This window comes from Pseudophryne corroboree, chromosome 4, assembly GCF_028390025.1.
Source record: "Pseudophryne corroboree isolate aPseCor3 chromosome 4, aPseCor3.hap2, whole genome shotgun sequence".
NCBI lineage: Eukaryota > Metazoa > Chordata > Amphibia > Anura > Myobatrachidae > Pseudophryne > Pseudophryne corroboree.
This window is the reverse complement of record NC_086447.1, coordinates 594,446,317-594,462,858: the sequence shown is the minus strand read 5'-3', so window position 1 is coordinate 594,462,858 and position 16,542 is coordinate 594,446,317.

Here is a 16,542-nt window from a genome sequence, read left to right as displayed (position 1 = left end):
TCCAATTGTGTCGTTTGCGATGCCTGACCTTCCCAACACTGGACGGGAAGAGCTTGCGCCTTCCACCATTTGCACTCCCCCTGCAAGTGCTGGAAGGAGCACCCGCAGTCCAGTTCCTGATAGTCAAATTGAAGATGTCACTGTTGAAGTACACCAGGATGAGGATATGGGTGTTGCTGGCGCTGGCGAGGAAATTGACAAGGAGGATTCTGATGGTGAGGTGGTTTGTTTAAGTCAGGCACCCGGGGAGACACCTGTTGTCCGTGGGACGAATATGGCCATTGACATGCCTGGTCAAAATACAAAAAAAATCAGCTCTTCGGTGTGGAATTATTTCAACACAAATGCGGACAACAGGTGTCAAGCCGTGTGTTGCCTTTGTCAAGCTGTAATAAGTAGGGGTAAGGACATTAACCACCTCGGAACATCCTCCCTTATACGTCACCTGCAGCGCATTCATCATAAGTCAGTGACAAGTTCAAAAACTTTGGGTGACAGCGGAAGCAGTCCACTGACCACTACATCCCTTTCTCTTGTAACCAAGCTCCTGCAAACCACACCACCAACTCCATCAGTGTCAATTTCCTCCTTACCCAGGAAAGCCAATAGTCCTGCAGGCCATGTCACTGGCAAGTCTGACGAGTCCTCTCCTGCCTGGGATTCCTCAGATGCATCCTTGAGTGTAACGCCTACTGCTGCTGGCGCTGCTGTTGTAGCTGCTGGGAGTCGATCGTCATCCCAGAGGGGAAGTCGGAAGACCACTTGTACTACTTCCAGTAAGCAATTGACTGTCCAACAGTCCTTTGCGAGGAAGATGAAATATCACAGCAGTCATCCTGCTGCAAAGCAGATAACTCAGGCCTTGGCAGCCTGGGCGGTGAGAAACGTGGTTCCGGTATCCACCGTTAATTCAGAGGCAACTAGAGACTTGATTGAGGTACTGTGTCCCCGGTACCAAATACCATCTAGGTTCCTTTTCTCTAGGCAGGCGATACCGAAAATGTACACAGACCTCAGAAAAAGACTCACCAGTGTCCTAAAAAATGCAGTTGTACCCAATGTCCACTTAACCACGGACATGTGGACAAGTGGAGCAGGGCAGACTCAGGACTATATGACTGTGACAGCCCACTGGGTAGATGTTTTGCCTCCCGCAGCTAGAACAGCAGCGGCGGCACCATTAGCAGCATCTCGCAAACGCCAACTCGTTCCTAGGTAGGCTACGCTTTGTATCACCGCTTTCCAGAAGAGGCACACAGCTGACAACCTCTTACGGAAACTGAGGAAGATCATCGCAGAATGGCTTACCCCAATTGGACTCTCCTGGGGATTTGTGACATCGGACAATGCCAGCAATATTGTGCGTGCATTACATGTGGGCAAATTCCAGCACTTCCCATTTTTTGCACATACATTGAATTTGGTGGTGCAGAATTATTTAAAAAACAACAGGGGCGTGCAAGAGATGCTGTCAGTGGCCCGAAGAATTGCGGGCCACTTTTGGCATTCAGCCACCGCGTACAGAAGACTGGAGCACCACCAAACATTCTGGAACCTGCCCCGCCATCATCTGAAGCAAGATGTGGTAACGAGGTGGAATTCAACCCTCTATATGATTCAGAGGATGGAGGAGCAGCAAAAGGCCATTCAAGCCTATACATCTGGCCACGATATAGGCAAAGGAGGGGGAATGCACCAATGACTCAAGCACAGTGGAGAATGATTTCAACGTTGTGCAAGGTTCTGCAACCCTTTGAACTTGCCACACGTGAAGTCAGTTCAGACACTGCCAGCCTGAGTCAGGTCATTCCCCTCATCGGGCTTTTGCAGAAAAAGCTGGAGACATTGAAGGAGGAGTTAAAACAGAGCGATTCCGCTAGGCATGTGGGACTTGTGGATGGAGCCCTTAATTCGCTTAACCAGGATTCACGGGTGGTCAATCTGTTGAAATCAGAGCACTACATTTTGGCCACCGTGCTCGATCCTAGATTTAAAACCTACATTGTATCTCTATTTCCGGCAGACACAATTCTGCAGAGGTTCAAAGACCTGCTGGTGAGAAAATTGTCAAGTCAAGCAGAACGTGACCCGTCAACATCTCCTCCTTCACATTCTCCCGCAACTGGCGGTGCGAGGAAAAGGCTAAGAATTCCGAGCCTACCCGCTGGCGGTGATGCAGGGCAGTCTGGAGTGAGGGCTGACATCTGGTTCGGACTGAAGGACCTACCAACGATTACTGACTACTGATTACTGACTGTCTACTGTCACTGCATATGATTCTGTCACCATTGAAAGAATGGTGGAGGATTATATGAGTGACCGCATCCAAGTAGCACGTCAGACAGTCCGTACGTATACTGGCAGGAAAAAGAGGCAATTTAGAGGCCCTTGCACAAACTGGCTTTATTCTACCTAAGTTGCTCTCCCTCCAGTGTGTACTCCGAAAGAGTGTTTAGTGCAGCAGCTCATCTTGTCAGCAATCGGCGTACGAGGTTACTTCCAGACAATGCGGAGAAGATGATGTTCATCAAAATTAATTATAATCAATTACTGCGTGGAGACATTCACCAGCAATTGCCTCCTGAAAGTACACAGGGACTTGAGATGGTGGATTCCAGTGGGGACGAATTAATAATCTGTGAGGAGGGGGATGTACACAGTGAAAGGGGTGAGGAATCGGAGGATGATGAGGAGGAGGACATCTTGCCTCTGTAGAGCAAGTTTGTGCAAGGAGAGATTGATTGCTTCTTTTTTGGTGGGGGCCCAAACTAACCAGTCATTTCAGTAACAGTCGTGTGACAGACCCTGTCGCTGAAATGATGGGTTCATTAAAGTGTGCATGTCCTGTTTATACAACATAAGGGTGGGAGGGCCCAAGGACAATTCCATCTTGCACCTCTTTTTTCTTTCATTTTTCTTTGCATCATGTGCTGTTTGGGGACAATTTTTTTGAAGTGCCATCCTGTCTGACACTGCAATGCCACTCCTAGATGGGCCAGGTGTTTGTGTCGGCCACTTGTGTCGCTTAGCTTAGTCACACAGCGACATTGGTGATCCTCTTTTTTTCTTTGCATCATGTGCTATTTGGGGACTATTTTTTGGAAGTGCCATCCTGTCTGACACTGCAGTGCCACTCCTAGATGGGCCAGGTGTTTGTGTCGGCCACTTGTGTCGCTTAGCTTAGTCACACAGCGACCTCGGTGCAAATTTTAGGACTAAAAATAATATTGTGAGGTGTTCAAAATAGACTGGAAATGAGTGGAAATTATGGTTATTGAGGTTAATAATACTATGGGATCAAAATGACCTCCAAATTCTATGATTTAAGCAGTGTTTTAGGGTTTTTTGAAAAAAACACCCGAATCCAAAGCACACCCGAATCCGACAAAAAAATTTCGGTGAGGTTTTGCCAAAACGCGTCCGAATCCAAAACACGGCCGCGGAACCGAATCTAAAACCAAAAAACAAAACCCAAAAAATGTCCGGTGCACATCACTAGTTATTTCCCATGTCCATTGGCATCTGCTGCCACCAAGAAGGCAATGATGATAACCAATGGGAGGAATTATGATAACAATGATAGATGGACACCACATGGTACAGCAGCTGGACTCATCTGATATTCCAGTAGAACTTTTAAACAACCCAGTTGTGCCTGTCAAATATGACAAACTTTCCATTGAGAAGATGAGCAACTTTGGGCTACTTTGGCTATGTATCCCACTGTGAATGAGAGTATATGTATTACGCTATTATGTCATAAATAAAGGCAAAACTACTGGGAAAAAAAAATTACTACAATGATTTTTAGCAAATAAATAAATGATAAATAACCACTTATTTATTCAAATGTTTTCTACTTTATTCTGTTGTGCTTGATTATGCTTCATATTGTGGTCAATGTATAATATTTGTTACAACTACAGATGTGCGGCGGGCACTTTTCGAGTTTTGTGTTTAGGTTTTGGATCTGGATCCTCGCTCGTGTTTTGGATCTGGATTGGTTTTGCCAAAACCACCCTTTCGGGTTTTGGTTTTGTATCTGGATGATTTTTAAAAAAAAACATGAAAATCACAGAAATTGGGTGTAATTTGGATCCTACGGTATTATTAACCTCAATAACATTAATTTCCACTCATTTCCAGTCTATTCTGAACACCTCACACCTCACAATATTGTTTTTAGGCCAAAAGGTTGCACCAAGGTTGCTGGATGACTAAGCTAAGCGACCCAAGTGGGCGGCACAAACACCTGGCCCATCTAGGAGTGGCACTGCAGTGGCAGACAGGATGGCACTTTTAAAAACTAGGCCCCAAAGAGCAGTATACATACGGACTGTCTGACATGCATACTTGGATGCTGTCACCCATATAATCCTCCACCATTCTTTCAATGGTGACAGCATCATATATCAGTAATCATTGGCAGGTCCTTCAGTCCGGACCAGATGTCAGCACTTGCTCCTGACTGCCCTGCATCACTGCCAGCATGTGGGCTCAGAAATGTATCCTTTTCCTCGCAGTCCGAGTTATGGGAGAAAATGAAGGAGGAGCTGACGGGTCACATTCCGCTTGAGTTGACAATTGTCTAACCAGCAGGTCTTTGAATCTCTGCAGACTTGTGTCTGCTGGAAAGAAAGATACAAAATAGGCTTTAAATCTAGGCTCAAGCACAGAGGCCAAAATGTAGTGCTCTGACTTCAACAGATTGACTACCCTTGAATCCTGGCAAAGCGAATGAAAGGCTCCATCCACAAGTCCCACATACTTAGCGGAATCGCTGCATCTTAGCTCCTCCTTCAATTTCTCTAGCTGCTTCTGCAAAAGCAGGATGAGGGAAATGACCTGACTCAAGCTGGCAGTGTCTGAACGTGTGGCAAGTTCGAAGGGTTGGACAACCTTGCACAAGACGGAAATCATTCTCCACTGCGCTTGAGTCAGGTGCTTTACACCTCCTTTGCCTATATCGTAGGTGGATGTATGGCTTTTGCTGCTCCTCCATCCTCTGAAGCATATAGAGTGTTGAATTCCACTTCGTTACCACCTCTTGCTTCAGGTGATGGCAGGGCAGGTTCACGAGTATTTGCTGGTGCTCCAATCTTTGGCACGTGGTGGCTGAAATCCGAAAGTGGCCCGCAATTTTTCACTTCACCAACAGCATCTCCTGCACACCCCTGTAATTTTTTACAAATTCTTCACCACCAAATTAATTATGTGCAAAACATGGGATGTGCTGGAATTTGCCCACATATAATTCATGCACAATATTGGTGGCGTTGTCCGATTTCACAAATCCCCAGGAGAGTCTAATTGGGGTAAGCCATTGTGCGATGATGTCCCTCAGTTTCCGTAAGAGGTTGTCAGTGGTGTGCCTCTTAAGGAAACTGGTGATACACATCGAAGCCTGCCTAGGAACGAGTTGGCGTTTGTGAGATGCTGCTACTGGTGCCGCTGCTGTTGTTGCTGCGGGAGGCAATACACAGTGGGCTGTCACAGTCATGTAATCCTTAGTTTGCCCTGCTCCACTTGTCCACATATCTGTGGTTAAGTGGATACTGGGTACAACCGCATTTTTCAGTACACTGAGAACACTTTTCTTAATGTCCCTGTACAGTCCGGGAATCGCTTTCCTAGTGAAGTTGAATCTATATGGGATTTGGTACCGGGGACACACTACATCCATCAATTGTATAAATCCCACTGAACCAATGGCGGATACCGGATGCACGTCTAACACAAACATAGCTGTCAAGGCCTCAGTTATCTGCTTTGCGACAGGATGACTGCTGTCCTATTTCATCTTCCTTGCAAAGGACTGCCTGACAGTCAATTGCTTAGTTGAATTAGTACAAGTGGTCTTCTGAATTCCCCCCTGGGATGACGATCGACTCCCAGCAGCAACAACATCAGCGGCAGCAGCAGTTGGCGTACCACTCAAGGATTCTCTGGAGGAATTCTGGTTAGGAAAGGACTCGTCAGTCATGCCAGTGACATGGACTGACGTTCCTGACGGAGGAAGAAATTGACGTTGAGGGAGTTGGTGGTGTGACTTGCAGGAGAATGAGTATAAGAGGAAGACAGGATTTAGGTGTCAGTGGACTGCTTACACTCTTACCAAAAGTTTCTGAACTTGACAATGACTTCTGATGAATGCACTGCAGGTGAGGTATAAGGGAGGATGTTCCTAGGTGGTTAATGTCCTTACCCCTACTTATTATGGATTGACAAAGGTAACACACGGCTTGACACCTATTGTCCAGATTTGTGGAGAAATAATTCCACACTGAAGAGGTGGCTTTTTTGGTATTTTGCCCAGGCATGACAATGGGCTTTCTCATCCCATGGACATCAACTGTCTCCCCTTGTGCCTGATTTAAACAAACCACATCACCATCAGAATTCTCATTGTCAACTTCCTCCCCAGCACCAGCAACACTCATATCCTTATCCTGGTGTACATCAAGAGTGACATCTTCAATTTGAATATAGGAAACTGGACTGTGGGTGCTCCTTCCAGCACTTGCAGGGGGCGTGCAAATGGTGGAAGGAGCCAACTTTTCCAGTACAGTGTTGGGATGGTCAGGCGTCTCAACCACCAACACAATTGGACTCTCCTTGAGGATTTGTGATACCATCTTAGAACGCACAGTTCTTTGCTGTGATTTTGCCAGCTTACCTCTTATCATTTTTCTAGCGGGAGGATGAGGGCTTCCATCCATGGGTATCAGAACATTTTTAGGTTGGGGGGGGGGCAAGAGTTAAATTCAGTTTGGCGCCACCTAACTTCCCAGCACACTATGACATTGGGTGACATGCTAATCATATGTGTGGGTGTATCATTACTGTATTATTAGGTGACTGGATGACAGGGGTTCAGCAGGCATATGACAGTTTTGGTGGAAAATTTAAAGCTGAACTCCACTCCAAATGCCACCAGCAGCAGGTTCTTGCCCAGTCTATCCGGACGTGCAGTGTCTGCTGGCAGGTCCCTGTCCCCCTTCCCCCCGGCATTCCTCCGCAGAAAAAGCCTGAACAGTGACACCAGCAGCAGGACCAGGCTCTCACTGAGCCACTCCCCTGCGGGCAAGAAGGAAGTGCTGTTCCCCTATTGCTGTTCTTGGGTACACCCCTCTATACAGCCAGTCCGAGTAGCAGGACATGCTTCCCTCGGTCAGCAGCACAGCTCTGCTGCATCCTTCCTGGTGAAAGATCAAATACACGGTCTGTGTTTCTCAGTCAGTCGGCAGGCGTGGGGAGCAGGGCCGGCCCTAACCAATTTGATGCCCTAGGCAAGATTTTGGCAGGTGCCCTCTAGCACAGCTGCTGGTTCTGCCTCTTAACCTGCACCCATTTCCCAGCACCATCTCCCTTCACCCAGAGCAGTCTTCACTTTGGTGCCCTGTGACATTGGTGCCCCCACCCCATATATTTTATATAGGAATAGCATGTACTTTCAGAGAGCACCCTGAAAAAGAGGCATGTTCTTGCTGGGAAGTGGCGTGGGTACACATTAGTACCCCCAATTCAAATGATGTCACACAGTAGTGCAACCTTATTTACATTATATCACATGATAGTGTCCCGTATTCAGGTAACATCACATAGTAGTACCCTTTTACAATATGCACGTTACTCCTCACAGTAGTGCCACATTATACCACACCGTATTACTCCATATTCACATTACACCATGCGGCTAAAGTAGAAACTGAAAAACTAGTAGCAAAGGAAAGCAAAGCGAATCCCAAAAAATTCTTTAAATACATTAATAGCAAGAGATTAAAGAAGGAGAGTATAGGCCCTTTTAAAAGACAAGTTGGGAGTCTTAAGCAAAAATGATAATGACATAGCGGAAACACTAAATTAGTTTTTTTCAACAGTATTTACTAGAGAGGACCCAATTCAGGGACTAACATAATCTCAATAATGAGAATATCCCACTGATAGGTACTTATTTAAGCAAGGAAGTAGTCTGTGACCGATTGAAACATTTAAAGATTAATAAGTCACCAGGTCCCAATGGTATTCACCCAAGGGTTCTAATGGAGCTTCACTCTGAACTTGCGAAACCGCTATTTTTGATCTCTAAGGATTCAGTAATATCAGGTATGGTTCCCAAAGACTGGCGTATAGCGGAAGTAGTGCCTATATTCAAAAAGGGAAGTAAAGCTGAACCAGGTAATTATAGACCAGTTAGTCTTACATCTATAGTGGGGAAAGCATTGGAAGGTATTCTAAGAGATAGTATTCAGAAGTTCCTTGAAGTCAATAAGGTCATTAAAAGGAATCAACATGGGTTTATGAAGGACAGCTCCTGTCAAACCAACTTACTTGGCTTTTATGAAACAGTAAGCGCAAACCTATATCAGGGTAAAGAGGTGGATGTAATCTTTTTAGATTTTGTCAAAGCATTTGACACTGTACCACACCCGACTTATCTACAAGCTACAAGAGTCAGGGCTAGGAAGCACAATATGCACTTGGGTCAAAAACTGGTTAGATAATAGGGAGCAGCGTGTTGTGGTTAATGGATCTCTTTCAACTTGTACTGAAGTATTAAGTAGTGTGTCGCAAGGCTCAGTATTAGGACCGCTATTGTTCAATATTTTCATTAACGACCTAACAGAAGGTCTAGCGAGCATGGTGTCAATTTTTGCAGATGATACCAAATTGTGTAAAGTTATAAATGCGGAGGGGGATGCTGAGTTGCTTCAGAACGACTTAGTTAAATTAGAAGCTTGGGCAGCGAAATGGAGAATGCGCTTCAATACAGACAAATGGAAGGTAATGCACTGTGGTAACAAGAACAAAAATAACACCTACCTACTAAATGGGGTAAAATTAGGGAATTCTGTATTGGAAAAGGACTTACATGTTCTCATAGATAGCAAACTAAGCAGTAGTACCCAAAGTAGGACTGCAGCAAAGAAGGCTAATAAGATATTAGCATGCATAAAATGGGGAATTGATGCTAGGGACGAGAGCATTATACTCCCGTTATATAAATCACTTGTGAGGCCACACCTTGAATACTGTGTACAATTCTGGGCACCTTACTACAAAAAGGATATCCTGGAGCTAGAAAAGGTTCAAAGGTGGGCGACCAAACTAATTAAGGGTATGGAGACGCTGGAATACGAGGAAAGGCTTGCAAGACTAGGCATGTTTACACTGGAAAAGAAGAGATTAAGAGAGGACATGATCAACATTTACAAATATATAAGGGGACAATATACAGATCTTGCGCAGGACCTGTTTTTGGTTAGATCAACACAGAGAACTCGTGGATACTCGCTTAGGTTAGAGGAGAGGAGATTCCGCACAATACGGCGTAAAGGCTTTTTTACGGTAAGGACGATACGTGTTTGGAATTCCCTGCCTGAGGGAGTTGCAATGGCCGACTCAGTCAACACCTTTAAGAATGGGTTAGATAAATTCCTAATGGATAAGGATATCCAGGGTTACGGGGCATAGTCACACACTATGGTTATTATAAAAAAAGAAGGGTAAAATGTAACGGCAGTTATCAACTTCAGTCAAAATCTGATACAAAATAATCGTGCATAGGAGACCACAAATAGGTTGAACTCGATGGACAATTAACAAGAAAAATATGGAGAAAACCACTTAACCAGTGCTTCCGTTTGTTAAATAATTGTTACGCACAGCAGTGCTAACAGGAGTATACCGGTGTATGAACAGAGAGGGATGCGAAGCAAACGAACTCACAGACAGTATAACATAACATACACAGGAGGTGATGGAATAACTAATAAACACAAAGTGAACGGAGAAGCCCAAAGGCTCAGGAACTGGGTGTCTGTCTATTGTAAGGAATGCTCAGATGGAATAGAGCGGACAATGAAGCGAGATGTAGTGATTTAACATGTGGAGCACCCGAAATGATGTTGCTAAGAGCAACAGAAAAAATCCCAAAGGGTTACCAACGGGTGTGGGAATAAACTCCTTGGTCAGAGATAAAAATATAGACACAAGGAGAGTATCCACAATCCTAACCCCCACTTGCAGGGCACAGGTTCAGCTTACTGCCACTAAACTGACACCTGGACGCCCTGCACAGTGAGGGAGGATTAAGCAAGCAGGTCTGAGAGTACAGCCGCAAACCTGCTGGGTTCACAGAATAGCAAAAGAACCCCAGCAGGTTAAACAACTGACTCCAGTCTTACTGCTAGGTCCGGATTGGCAGAATGAAGTACCGAATCCCAAGGCCTATTTGCAGTAAGCAACAAGTAAATACAAAGTCACACAGTACTAGCTAACTCTCTGGAACTGACTAACAAACAAAGATTCAGCAGCATTTGCCTAGCCTGAGAGGATGGTTTATATAGCAGGTGCTGTCCACGCCCCACTCAGACCTCACAGACTGTGAGCACAAAACCAGTGCCGGATTCCCTGCCGTGCACAGAGCCTGTAACCACTACACAGTAAAAACCCGGACCGGAGTATAAGCTGCGCTCAGGTTACTTCGCTAACACTTGCCTCCCGGTTGCCATGGTGATGTGGCAGCACAGAGCAGGAGATCCTAACAGTACCCCCCTCTGACGAGGGGTCAAAGAACCCCTACCACCGGGTTTATCGGGGAACTGCGAGAAGAAAGAGCGTATCAGTCTGGGGGCATGAAGATCACAACTGCGCACCCACGACCGCTCCTCCGGGCCATACCCCTTCCAGTGCACCAAAAATGACAGCCGATCCCTAACCATCTTGGAGTCAAGAACCCTTTCAACCACAAACTCCCTCTGACCCCGTATCAGAAGAGGAGAAGGTCTTCCACTGGAAGAAGGATTACTAACCGCCAGTTTTAAAAGGGAACAATGAAATGTTTTATTGATACCCAATGAACGGGGCAGATCTAACTGAAATGCCACCGGATTGATAACCCTGGTGATCTTATAAGGGCCGATGAACCGGGGGCCTAACTTATGAGATGGCTGTCTCAACTTCAAATTCTTGGTGGACAACCAGACGAAGTCTCCTAATTTGATGCTGCAGGGTCTTCTCCGCTTATCAAAAACCCTTTTGGTCACTAATGACACAGACACAAGGGCTTTCTTCACTTTCCTCCAAATACCCCTAAGGGCCGAAACCACAGAGGAACCCCCAGGCGTGGAATCCAGGGGGTCAAAAGAATTGGCCTTAGGATGATGCCCATACACACAAAGGAAGGGAGAGATCCCTGTAGCAGAGTGAGCCGCGTTGTTATAGGCAAACCCTGCCATGGACAGATGAGCAACCCAGTCAGTATGACACTCGGAGACATAACACCTGAGGAACTGCTCCAAGGACTGGTTCACCGTCTCAGTCTGCCCATTAGACTGTGGATGGTAGCCTGACGACAAGCTCACAGAAATCTGGAAATCAGAACAAAATGCCCTCCAGAATTTGGCCACAAACTGGGATCCACGGTCAGAGACCACATCAAGTGGCAACCCGTGGAGGCGCACAACATGCTGCATAAATAACTCAGACAGGCGTCTGGCCGATGGCAACCCAACCAGTGGAACGAAATGCGCCATCTTCGAAAACCTGTCAACGACAACCCAAATGGCTGTCATCCCCGAGGATTTGGGCAAGTCCACCACAAAATCCATGGAAATGTGGGTCCATGGCTTAGATGGAATAGAGAGTGGATGTAATGGGCCGACAGGAACCCCTCTAGGAGTTTTATTTCGGGCACAAACGTCACATGCCCGAACCCACTGGTCCACATCCCTAGCCACCGAGGGCCACCACACCGCCCTAGACAGCAACTCCCGAGTTCTGGCAATACCCGGATGCCCTGCCGACCTCTTGGCATGGAATTCCAGGAACACTCGCTGTCTTAACCTAGGAGGCACAAACAAGAGACCTACCGGAAGGTCTGGAGGAGCCTGCTCCTGTGCTCTAAGGACTAATGACAAGAGGTCCTGGGTAATGCCCACTTTAATACATGATGGGGACACAATGGGCAATGGCTCCTCGGTGGTCTCTTGGACTGGAGCAAAACTCCGCGAGAGCGCATCAGCCTTGATGTTTTTTGACCCAGGGCGATATGTTATCAAAAAATTAAAGCGAGCAAAAAACAAAGCCCATCGTGCCTGCCTGGCATTGAGCCGCTTCGCTGACTCTAAATATGCCAGATTCTTATGGTCGGTGAGAATTAAGACCACAAACTTAGCCCCCTCAAGCCAGTGTCTCCACTCCCCGAGTGCATCCTTTATAGCCAACAATTCCCGGTTACCCACATCATAATTCATCTCGGCAGAAAATTTACGGGAAAAGTAAGCACGGGGATGAAGGCGATTATCAGACACCCCCATCTGAGAGAGCACTGCCCCAATACCTATCTCAGAGGCATCCACTTCTACCACAAAAGGACGCTCTGGATCTGGGTGTCGCAGCACCTTGGCCGAGAAAAATGCCCTTTTGAGACGGGCAAAGGCCGCTTTGGCCTCACAAGACCAGTGAGCAACATCCGCCCCTTTCTTAGTGAGTGCCACCAAGGGGGCCACTATAGACGAAAATCCAGCGATAAACCGTCTATAAAAATTCGCAAAGCCCAGAAAACGCTGAAGCGCCTTCAAACTAGTGGGCTGCACCCAATCCAGGACTGCCTGTACCTTAGAACCCTCCATTTGGAAACCTTCTGAGGAGATAATATATCCTAGAAATGCGATTTGCTGGACTTCAAATTCGCACTTCTCCAGCTTCGCCCCAAGCTGGTGGTCTCTGAGTTTCTGGAGGACTAAGCGTACATGCTTCCGATGTTCCTCCAGGGAATGGGAGAAGATTAGGATGTCATCTAGATAAACAACTAAGAATCTATCCAAATATTCCCTGAGCACATCGTTCATGAATTCCTGGAAGACTGCCGGGGCATTAGAGAGCCCAAAAGGCATCACCAAATATTCATAATGCCCTGAGTGGGTATTAAAGGCAGTCTTCCATTCATCCCCCTCTCTTATTCAAATTAGATTGTAAGCACCGCGTAGGTCAATCTTAGAAAAAATGGTGGCAGTATGAAGCTGGTCAAACAAAACCGAAATGAGAGGCAGTGGGTACGAGTTTTTAATCGTGATACGGTTCAATTACCTGAAGTCGATGCAGGGTCGCAACGAACCGTCCTTTTTACCCACGAAGATGAACCCCGACCCAACTGGGGACTGTGAGGGTCTGATAAATCCCTTAGCCAAGTTCTCCTGAATGTACTCTGCCATAGCCTGAGTCTCAGGACGTGACAGGGAGTACAACCTGCTCTTGGGAAGCTTAGCATCCGGCAACAAATCAATGGCACAGTCATAGGGGCGATGTGGAGGTAGTACCTCCGCAACTTTTTTGGAGAACACATCCGCAAAATCTGCATAACATCCTGGCAATCCTTGCAAACTTAGCTGCGAGAGCCTGACTGGAAGGCTCAAGCAACTCCTGAAACAATCACTACCCCAACTAAGAATCTCCCCAGAGACCCAGTCAAATTGAGGGTTATGGGCCCTTAACCAGGGTAACCCCAAAACCAATGGGGCAAAAGAACAGACAGTCACATAGAAAGACAATTTTTCAGAGTGTATGGCTACAATAAACAAAGGAATTTGGCTGGTGCAGGAGGTAATTTTACCCTGGGGCAATGGTTCCCCGTTTAACCCACAGATCTCAATCTCTGATGCCAAAGGTACTGAGGGAACAGAGTGTTCCAGGGCGAATTGACGGTCCATGATAACCCCATCAGCCCCACTGTCAACAAAGGCCTCAGTCTTCACAGTTTGACCGAGGATCTCCAAAGTCACCGGAATGAGAAAAGTCTTTTTGGGAAATTCTGACTTCTGGCCTGACAGGATATTTCCCATCACCCTCAGGCCCTGAAGTTTTCCGGCTTTTCTGGGCATGATACTACAACATGACCTTTATTCCCACAGTACAAACACAAACCCTGCTGTTTCCTCCATGTCTTCTCACGCGAGGAGAGGCGGGTAGCCCCAATCTGCATAGGCTCCTCGGAATATTCCTCAGAGTCTGAGGTTCCCTTGGGAAAAAAGGAAACTGCGGTCTCCCTTTCAAGCCTACGCTCTCTCAGCCGTCTATCCACCCGGATGGATAACTGCATGAGCTGATCTAAGCTATCAGGCGAGGGATATTGTACCAGTTGGTCCTTTATCTGGTCAGAAAGGCCCCTTCGGTACTGGTTTCTCAGGGCTGGGTCATTCCACTGGGTATCATGAGCCAACCTCCGAAACTCCGTACTATAAACCTCAGCTGGCCGTCGCCCTTGCTTAAGGACCGTAATCTGAGCCTCGGCTGAAGCCATCTTGTCAGGGTCATCATACAAAATGCCCAGTGCCGTAAAAAAAGCATCAACACTTTTAAGCGACGGACAGTCAGGCTGCAACCCATATGCCCAGACCTGTGGGTCTCCTTGTAGCAAGGAAATTACCATGCCCACCCGCTGAATCTCCGACCCAGAAGACTGGGGCCTAAGCCTGAAATATAGCTTACAGCTCTCCCTGAAACAAAAGAACTGCGAGTGATCTCCAGAAAAACGATCCGGGAGATTTACTTTCGGCTCCTTAACCCCTGAACTTGCCGCTGCTGCTGCGGGAGCTCCGCTAGCGGCCTGCGGGGTGTTCATTTTAATGGACATCTCATTTAATTGTCGAGTCAGGACCTGCACATGATCGACCACCTGTTGCAAAGTATTTTGAGGGGTATGCTCCATATTCCCACAAAATTTCAACAGGAGTAGGGCTGCTGAATAAGTTACGCACACCAGTGCTAACAGGAGTATACCGGTATATGAACAGAGAGGGATGCGAAGCAAACGAACTCACAGACAGTATAACATAACATACACAGGAGGTGATGGAATAACTAATAAACACAAAGTGAACGGAGAAGCCCAAAGGCTCAGGAACTGGGTGTCTGTCTATTGTCAGGAATGCTCAGATGGAATAGAGCGGACAATGAAGCGAGATGTAGTGATTTAACATGTGGAGCACCCGAAATGATGTTGCTAAGAGCAACAGAAAAAACCCCAAAGGGTTACCAACGGGTGTGGGAATAAACTCCTTGGTCAGAGATAGAAATATAGACACAAGGAGAGTATCCACAATCCTAACCCCCACTTGCAGGGCACAGGTTCAGCTTACTGCCACTAAACTGACACCTGGACGCCCTGCACAGTGAGGGAGGATTTAGCAAGCAGGTCTGAGAGTACAGCCGCAAACCTGCTGGGTTTACAGAATAGCAAAAGAACCCCAGCAGGTTAAACAACTGACTCCAGTTTTACTGCTAGGTCCGGATTGGCAGAATGAAGTACCGAATCCCAAGGCCTATTTGCAGTAAGCAACAAGTAAATACAAAGTCACACAGTACTAGCTAACTCTCTGGAACTGACTAACAAACAAAGATTCAGCAGCATTTGCCTAGCCTGAGAGGATGGTTTATATAGCAGGTGCTGTCCACGCCCCACTCAGACCTCACAGCTTGTGAGCACAAAACCAGCGCCGGATTCTCTGCCGTGCACAGAGCCTGTAACCACTACACAGTAAAAACCCGGACCGGAGTATAAGCTGCGCTCAGGTTACTTCACTAACACTTGCCTCCCGGTTGCCATGGCGATGTGGCAGCACAGAGCAGGAGATCCTAACAATAATTCACTTAATTCTCATCAGATCATCCCCGTTATTTGTATATGTAACAAAGAAATAGGAGAGAGAATATAGTGTAACACAGTTTTTAATCTACAAACAACATATAAATGAAATTAAATCCAAAGGTCTGTGTAAAAAGGCATAATTTTTAGACAAGGTAGGCTTCCCAGTCAATATATGCAATGGAGGTTTACCAGATTTGGTGGAACTGTGGTTTAAACAGTTCAAAGACAGCTCATATGGTATGGTGGGAATCTCGGGAGCACCACTCACAACCGTCCTGGCTGCTAATTCCAACAGGTTTTCCTCTATAGTATAAGAACTGGAATGCCTCCTCCACCAACGCGTTTCCTCCCCTACTGGGGTCTTTGTCAAGGTGTCAATATGCATCACTTCTACTTCTAATGCTATTTAAATCAGCAGTGTCCAATGAGCTACCTCTGTGCACAGCTGAATGCGTCTATACATAAAGATCCTACAAGTCCCAGCATCCTTCAGCCGCGCACGGTTCTCCCGCTACATCACTTCCGGTATCGCGGGTTGTCATGGTGATGTCGGGTTCTCGAACGCAGTCACACACCCACTCACAGATACCTCATTTCACTGTTTTCTTGTGTGTCTTAGTCTGTGATAGCTTGATTCTTTTGTGATCATCTTATTTCACGGAAAATAAAAGAAAAATGTCCATACATTTGAAGCGTCATGTCACTTCCGGGGGCATTTCGGAGCGGACAAGCTCGTTGTCATGGAGACAGGAATACAATCTAAAATATTTTAAAAATACTTTTAAAATACATAAGTTCTATAAACATCAATTATAAAAAAGAGCATTTAATGCAAGCATGAGACTTTAACTCAGAAACCATTTGATTTCAAAGTCGGCATTTATGCCACCCGG